The sequence below is a fragment of the Vicugna pacos genome, chromosome 13 (assembly GCF_048564905.1).
Source record: "Vicugna pacos chromosome 13, VicPac4, whole genome shotgun sequence".
NCBI classification, from domain to species: Eukaryota; Metazoa; Chordata; class Mammalia; order Artiodactyla; family Camelidae; genus Vicugna; species Vicugna pacos.
In genome coordinates, this window is record NC_132999.1 from 27,908,262 (window position 1) to 27,916,356 (window position 8,095).

Consider the following 8,095-nt stretch of genomic DNA (forward strand, 5'->3'; position numbering starts at 1 on the left):
GAGCCTTCTGGGGACACTGGGGAAGCGGTCCGTGGGGAGAGGCTCAGCAGCGGGAATCCAGAGCACAGCCTGGCGGGGGGAGGCTGTAGGAGGCCGGAGGAATTTGCAGGAAGCGGGCGGAGGCGCAGGGAGGAGCAGCCCGGGCCAGTTCCCTCCCCTCCCCTCCTGGCGCGGGTGGGGCGGCCCCGGGCGCCCCCGGGGCTGCAGAGCGGGCAGATCACCAAGGGCCAGAGCACCTGGACTGGCGCCAGGCACTCCGCCTCCTGAGGTGTCAATCCCATCAATCCCGGGGCGCTCTGCAGAGGCGAAAACGCGGGTGACCCGACCTGGCGGGGTTGAGGTGGAGCCGGACAGCAGCCAGAGTGCAAAAGATACCTCCCCGTTATTGCTAAAGCAGCCCCTCACAGTCTTAAAAAGTAATACCTTATTGAGCACCTACTGTGTGCTAAACAAGGAGATGGGTGTCGGGACGAGGTTCTAAGCAGGACAGGCGGTCCTTACGCTTACTGGTACCGATAGAAAAACACTTAAAATGGACCCCCCCCAAAATTAAAATGAACAAAAAACTAAATTAAATTGAAAATTAAATGATTAAATTTAAATGATTGCTTTAAAATAAAATTAAATTTAAATTTTAAAATTAAAATAAACCAAAAAATGGACAAAAATTTTAAATGGACAAAACGGTACTGATAGAAGAAATTAAAATGAATTGTCTTTCAGAAGAGAACAAAGAAAATAAACAATGTCTCTTCACCCAGAGAGAAGCACTGTTCATATTTTCGATGTGTTTCCAGCCAGACTAGAGCTGAAAGACGTAAGCATGCTGACCTGAGAGAGAGGCACCGTCCCCCAACCACGTGTAAGCATACATGTTGTCATATAACACAGCATGATATGTAATATATGACGTATGATATGATCAGAGGCATGAAGGAGCCGCCTAAAAGAATCTCCGTCAGTGTTCATGTTTGGAATACAGGCTCATCTGGCAGACTTGGAAGGGGCCTGACAGAACATGCTGGTGGTCCCTGAAAAACAACTATCACGGGAAGAGGAATTTGGCAGTAAGAGTACGTTCCACACCAAGACCAGCGTGTGGGATGGGTCAGTCATTCCAGACACCTCCCAGAGGCTGCTAGTTGAACTCACCCTGCCCCAGACCCTCTGAACAGACAGTTACCATGCGAGTTCACCACACGTGGAGCCCAAGCAGCCCTCCTGTGGAGGCCTCTGGCTGGGTAACAAGATGGGGGGCCTCCCTTGGCACTCTGCTCTCAGAGCACCCCAGGTGTGAGAATCAGGGCGGGAATGCTGGGCCCCTCACGCATGGGGCTTTGGCAGCAGCCAGGGCAATAACACGGGGACTGTCTCTGGCTCAGCTAGCAGCAGTAACTCAGGAGCCTCAGCTCAGCAGAGGTCCCAGGTGTCAGCAACAGCAAATGATATCTGAGACTGCTTTCTGAGTGCAGTGAGACACATTTGGGAACACCCAGAAATATGTGGGACAGGTAGACTTCGCAGGGAAAAGGAATTCCCACACAGGCAGGATGGCTGTGGGCTGGCATAAACCATGGCTTAATTTTAATGTGACACTATTTGTAATCAGTGAATCCTGGAGACATTCAGGTTATTTTTTAAAAAAATGACCATATTGGATATATTGTGTTGTAATCTGCTTTTCACCCCTCTTAACAATTACTTTTTCCCATAATTTTTACTACTGCATAGCATTTCTCTCCTTATGGATCTACTCAAATTTATTTAACAAATTTTGTTTGCTTTTGTAGCTTTATTGAGATATCATTATGTACAATAAAGTGCACATATTTAAAGTATACAACATGATGAGTTTGGTCATGCATATAATACATACACACATTCATGAAAACATCACCACAATCAAGGTAATGAACCTAGTCATCATTCCTCAAGTTTCCTGCTGGCCCTTTATATTCTCTCCCTCTGTCTCACGCTGTCCCTGCCCCCACATCCCCTGGCACACAGTAATTCACCTCTGTCATTCTAGATTAGTTTGCATGAATGGAATCATACAGTATGTACTTTTTCTTGTCTGGCTTCATTCATTCAGCATAAATATTTTGCAGTTCATATATACTGTTGCACGCATCAGTAATTTGTTCCTTTTTATTGCGGAGTAGAATGTCATCTTATGGATGTACCACAATTTGGTTATTCATTTACTTATCGATGGATCTTGAGGTGTCTCTAGGTCCTGGCTGTTATACAAATAAAGCTGGTAGAAACAAGGAGGGGAAGATGTAGTTCAAGTGGTAGAGCGTATGCCTGGCATCCACAAGGTCCTGGGTTCAATCCCCAGTATCTCCTTAAAAATAAATAAACAAACCTAATTACCTCCCCTGACCAAAAAAAAAAAGTTAACAACAGCAACAACAAAAATAAGTTTACAATAAATAAATAACAATAAAATAAAGAAAACACAAGAAGAAATTTCAAAAAGCTGGTGTGAACATTCATGTTCAAATATACGTGTGTTCAAATATACGTGTGTTCAAATATACCTTCATTTCTCTTAGGTAAATACTAGGAGCAGAATGGCCAGGTCACATGATAGATGTAGGTTTAGCATTTTTAAAACTGTCAGAATGTTTCCAAAATGGTGGTATCATTTCCCATTCCCATGAGTAAGGCATGAGAATTCCATTTCCTCCATATCTTCACCAGCATTGATTTGGTCAGTCAGCTTAATCTCAGTCATTTCAGTGGATTCATAGTGGTATATCATTGTGGGCTCAATTTATATTTTCCTGTTCATTGTTGTCATTAAGCATCTTTTTGTATCCTTATTTGCCATGATCTGTGTATCTTCTTTGGTAAAATGTATTTGCCATGATCTGCGTATCTTCTTTGGTAAAATATCTATTCAAATTTTTCCTTGTTTTTAAAAAACTGGATTGTTTGTCTTTTTTTTTTTTTTGGATTGTTTGCCTTATTATTGAATTATAAGAGCTCTTTGTATATCCAAAAGAAATGAAAACAGGCTCTCCAAGAGATATTTGTACACCCATGTTCACAGCAGGATTATTTACAACTAACAAAATGTGGAAGCAACCCAAATGTCCATCGACTGATGAATAGACAAACAAAATGTGCTATATACATAAAATGGAACATTAATCGGCCTTAAAAAGGAAAGTAATTGGGATACATGCTACACCATGGATGAACTTTGAAGACATTATGCTAAGTGAAATAAATCAGTCACAAAAAGACGAACACTGTATGATTCCACTATATGAGGCGTCTAGAGTAGTCAAATCCATAGGAACAGAAAGTAGAGTAGTGATTGCCAAGGGCTGGGAGAGGGGAAATCAGGAGCTGTTGTAATGGGTACAGTGTTTCTGTTTTATAAGAAGAAACAGTTCTGGAGATTCGTTGCACAACAATGTGAATATTAGCACTACCAAACTGTACATTTAAAATGGTGAAGTTGGTAAATTTTGTTATACATTTTACCACAATTAAAAAATTTTTTTATTAAAAGAGTTCTTTACATGTCTCAATACAGTCAGTGGCTCCATGTCTGCAAATTCTGCCTCCGCAGATTCAACCAACCACAGATTAAAAATATTAGAAAAAGAAGAAATTCCAGAAGTTTCCAAAAAGCGAAACCTGAAGTTGTTGCGTGCTGCCAACTATTTACATAGCATTTATATTGTTTTAGGTATTCTAAGTAACCTAGAGATGATTTACAGTATACAGGAGGATGTGAAACGCTATGCCATTTAATATAAGAGACTTGAGCATCTGCAGATTTTGGTATCTGCAGGGATCCAGGAACCAATCCCCCAAAGATACTGAGGAAGACTATATTGTCCATTGACTTTTATATTGGTTATTGCTAAAATTTCATATTTGCTGATTATGAAAATATTCATATTTTCTAGCTTCTTCACTGTTGTGGGTTTGCACCTTTTTATTTCCTTTACTGTCATTTTTATAGACTCTTGTTAATGAGAGCATTTTTTAAATGGATAAAAATGGGCAGTCCACCATCTCAAACCCAGAGTTAGTAATACTATTAAAACAGCCTAAGGTATGTTTTCGTTGTCTTTAAAAAATGGCATGCCACTGTTGTTTCCCTTTGAGCTTGCAGCCAACAGAAAGTCCTAGAACTATCCTTATCTGAATCCCTGTTAATCTCTGCATTCTGTTTATGCAGTTGATAGCTGGGCACAAGCCGTAGGACTTTACTTTCATTTCATCACGTTGGATTTGTCTGGGTTCTAGTCCAGGAACCTGTTTGTCGTTGATTAACCTGTTTGTTTTTATTAACTCTCAGATGCGCACAACTGGATTAATGGTAATACTTGGCTGAAGAAACCAGGGCTATCTTTTATACTTATTTATTATTCATTTATTCTTCACTTGTTCATCCATTTATTATTCAATTAATAGACTAGTTTTTGAGCAGTATCAGGTTTACAAAAAATGGAGCAAAAATTTCCATGTGCTGCCTCCGACCGTACCTCCCTCAATTTTTTCCCCTTTATTAACAACTTGCATTAGTGGGGCAAGTTAATGAGCTAATACTGATACATTATTGCTAACTAAATTCCATAGTTTACATTAGGGGTCACTCTTGGTATTGTACATTCTATACAAAAGAATAATGACATATATCCATCATTATAATATCATACAGAGTATTTTTCACTGCCCTAAAAATCCTCTGTTCTCTGCCTAGTCATTTCCCTACCCACCAGACACCAGAAACCACTGTTTTTCAATTGTCTCCATAGTTTTGCCTTTTCTAAAATGTCACATTGTTGGAATCATACAGTATGTAGCTTTTTCAGATTGGCTTCTTTCACTTAGTGCTATGCATTTAAAGTCTCCTCCATGTCTTTCCATGGCTTGATAGCTCATTTCTTTTTAGCGCTAAATAACATCCCATTGCCTGAATGTACCAGTTTATTTATGCATTCACCTACTGAAGGGCATCTTGGTTGCTTCCAAGTTTTGGCAGTTATGAATAAAGCTGCTTAAACATCCATGTGCAGGTTTTTGTATGAACATAAGTTTTCAGCTCCTTTAAGTAAATACCAAGGAGCATGACTGCTGCATCATACAGTAAGAGTATGTTTAGTTTTGTAAGAAACCAAACCGTCTTCCACAGTGGCTGTACCATTTGCATTCCCACCAGCAATGGATGAGAGTTCCTGTTTCTCCACATCCTCACCAATATTTGGTTTTGTTAGTGTTTTGGATTTTGGCCATTCTAATAGGTGTGCTGTGGTATCCTGTTGTTTTAATTTGCACTTCCCTGATGACGTATGATGTGGAGCATCTCTTCATATGCTTATTTGCCATCTGTATATCTTCTTTGAAGAGGTGTTATGGTCTTTGTTCCATTTTTTAATCAGGTTGTTTTCTTTTGTTGAATTTCAAGAGTTCTTTGTATATTTTTGGATAAGACCTTTATCAGATGTGTCTTTGCAAATATTTGCTCCAAGTCTGCAGTTTGTCTTCTAATTCTTATCAATTTATTTTTAATAATATAATGAAGACCTATGAAACCACTACCCAAATTTTAGAGCATTAGTGATAACTTTCCTGTACCTATACCGTCCTCCCCATTCCATGTCCCTCCCCACCTCAGGGAATCACTATCCTGAATTTTGTATTTATCGTTTCCTTGCTCAGAGGAGGAGGTTTGTTACTTTGCATGTTTTTGCCCCTGTTCATGACTCCTGATACAAGTATATACCTAGGAGTGGGTATATACCTAGTATAATTTTTGAGGTATACAGTATGAAAATGTCTAATATTACAAAATAATAATAACTTATTTTTCAAAGTGGTTGTGTCAATTTGTACAATGTGTAAGCAGTCCTATGAGCCACATGCACTCTAGTTTTCAGGCTTCTGATTTTGGCCAAAGGTTGCAAAATGGCATTTCATTGTTGGCTTGACTTTTGTTTCCATGATTACTATTAAGTTGAGCATCTCTTCAGATGTTTATTGGCCATACATGTTTCCTCCTCTAAGAAATACCTGGTCATGTATTTTTTTTCCCATTTTTTGCACTGGGCATGTTTTCCTTTCTTATCAATTTTGCATGTTCATGATACTTATCTTTTAGCAACACTATGCATTGAAAATACTTTCTTGTGTGTGTAGTATTTTACTTTCTTTAAGATTTCTTTTGAGAAAAGGGAGGTTGGGGTTTTAATATAGTCAAATACATCAGTGTTTTACAGCTAGTGCTTTTGAGGTCTTTTTAAATAACTATCTCAAAGTGAGAACGATGTTCATTTATGTTCTCTTCTTAAAGTCTCAAAGTGTTGCTTTGGACATTTAAGTACTTTAACCCGTTTGAAGTAGACTTTTTCTGGTAAGAAGTTGGGTATGAATTCAACTTCATTTTTCCATATCTACAACTAAGTTGTCCACTTCCATTTATTGAATAGCCCCTCTTTTCCCCCTGGGGAAACTGAGGCCAGAGAGATTCAACAACTTGCCCAAGATAAAGGTGTCAAAGCCAGGATTCAAAGCCAGGCAGTCTGGTTCTGGAGACTTCCATAGTTTGAACCACCCTGGTATACTGCCTTTTGCTTCTGTCATTCAAATTAAATACAGGGTTCTGTGTCAGGATCTCAGTTCTATTTCACTGGTCAATTTGTCCATTCCTGAGCCAGCCCACACTGTTTTTTTGGTTGGTTGGTTGGTTGGTTGTTTAACAGGCTTTGTTCACTTTATTTTTTGCATATAAAACTAAGTGGTGGCCACAGCTGGAGCCTGGATCCTCTGCACAGAAACTCTGGTGTGGGTCTTCACGAGATGGTCAGTGAATTCCTGATAGGGAGACTTGGTGAACACAGTCTCTTTCCAAATATCGGGGGTGAGATAGCTATAGGTCTTGGAGATGGCATCAAAGGTGGCCTTGGCAAAGTTGCCCAGGGTGGCAGTGCAGCCCCTGGCAGAAGTGTAGCAGTCATCAATACCAGCCATCAGCAGCAGCTTCTTGGGCACCAGGGTTGAAACAATGCCAGTGCCCCTTGAGGCAGGGATGAGGCACGCCAGCACAGAACCACAGCGGCCAGTCATCTTGCAAGGAACGATGTGGGGCTTGCTGATATTGTTCTCCCAACAGCCTCACCACACAGGGACGATGGAGAGCTTGGCCAGGATGATGGCCCCCCGGATGGTTGTGGCTACCTCCTTGGAGCACTTAACACCCAAACCAACATGTCTATTGTAGTCACCAATGGCGACAAATGCCTTGAACCAGGTCCGCTGGCCAGCGCGGGTCTGCTTTTGCACAGGCATAATCTTCAAAGTCTAGTCCTTCGGGGATGGCCGCAAGAAAAAGTCAATGATCTCAGATTCCTTGAAGGGCAGGGAGAAGAGATACATCTCCTCCAGAGGCTTGATCTTCATGTCCTTCACCAAGCGGCCCAGCTTGGTGACGGGGAGCCACTCTTTGTCCTCTGCCTTGCGTCTGTGAGCTCCATGGGCGCAGCCACAGCCTCGACTCTGGATGCCACTGCCGAAGCCTCCGCGGAAGCCACCACAGCCTTCCGTCCCAGGACCCCTGGGGCCTCCAGGGCCTCTGGGCCCTCCCGCAGCACCGGCATTACCCGCCATTCGGTGTTCTCTCAGAAAAGAAGCCAGCCCACACTGTTTTAATTATTAGGGCTTTATAATAAATATTGATATCTACCACCAAGGGCAAGTCCACACGCCTTATTCTACGTCAGAAAGGGCGTGGCTATTTGGGGGATTTTTATTCTTATACATATATATCAGAATCAATATGTCAAATTCCATAGATATCCCTGTTGGAATATTAGATTGGAGTTGCATTAAATATATTTGTATATTAACATGATTTAGAGACAATTGATACCCTTATGAATGTTAGGTTTTTGCATTTAAGTCTTTAGTGTTTCTTGGTTAAGTGTTAAAATCTTTTTCATGCTAGTCTTACACGTCTTTTGTTTCTTAGACACGTTATTCCTTAGATACATCTTTTGCTGCTAGGGTCTTTCTTATTACATTTTCTTATCCTGGGGTCCATGGTCACTAAGGCTGGGCTCCAGGAGCTCTG

At 41.0% G+C, this 8,095-nt stretch overlaps 1 pseudogene; it reads right to left on the reverse strand.

Annotated features, from left to right (window-relative positions):
• Positions 1–6,745: 6,745 nt before the first annotated feature.
• On the reverse strand, positions 6,746–7,632 carry LOC102537031 (small ribosomal subunit protein uS5 pseudogene; annotated as a pseudogene).
• Between the last annotated feature and the right edge of the window lie 463 nt (positions 7,633–8,095).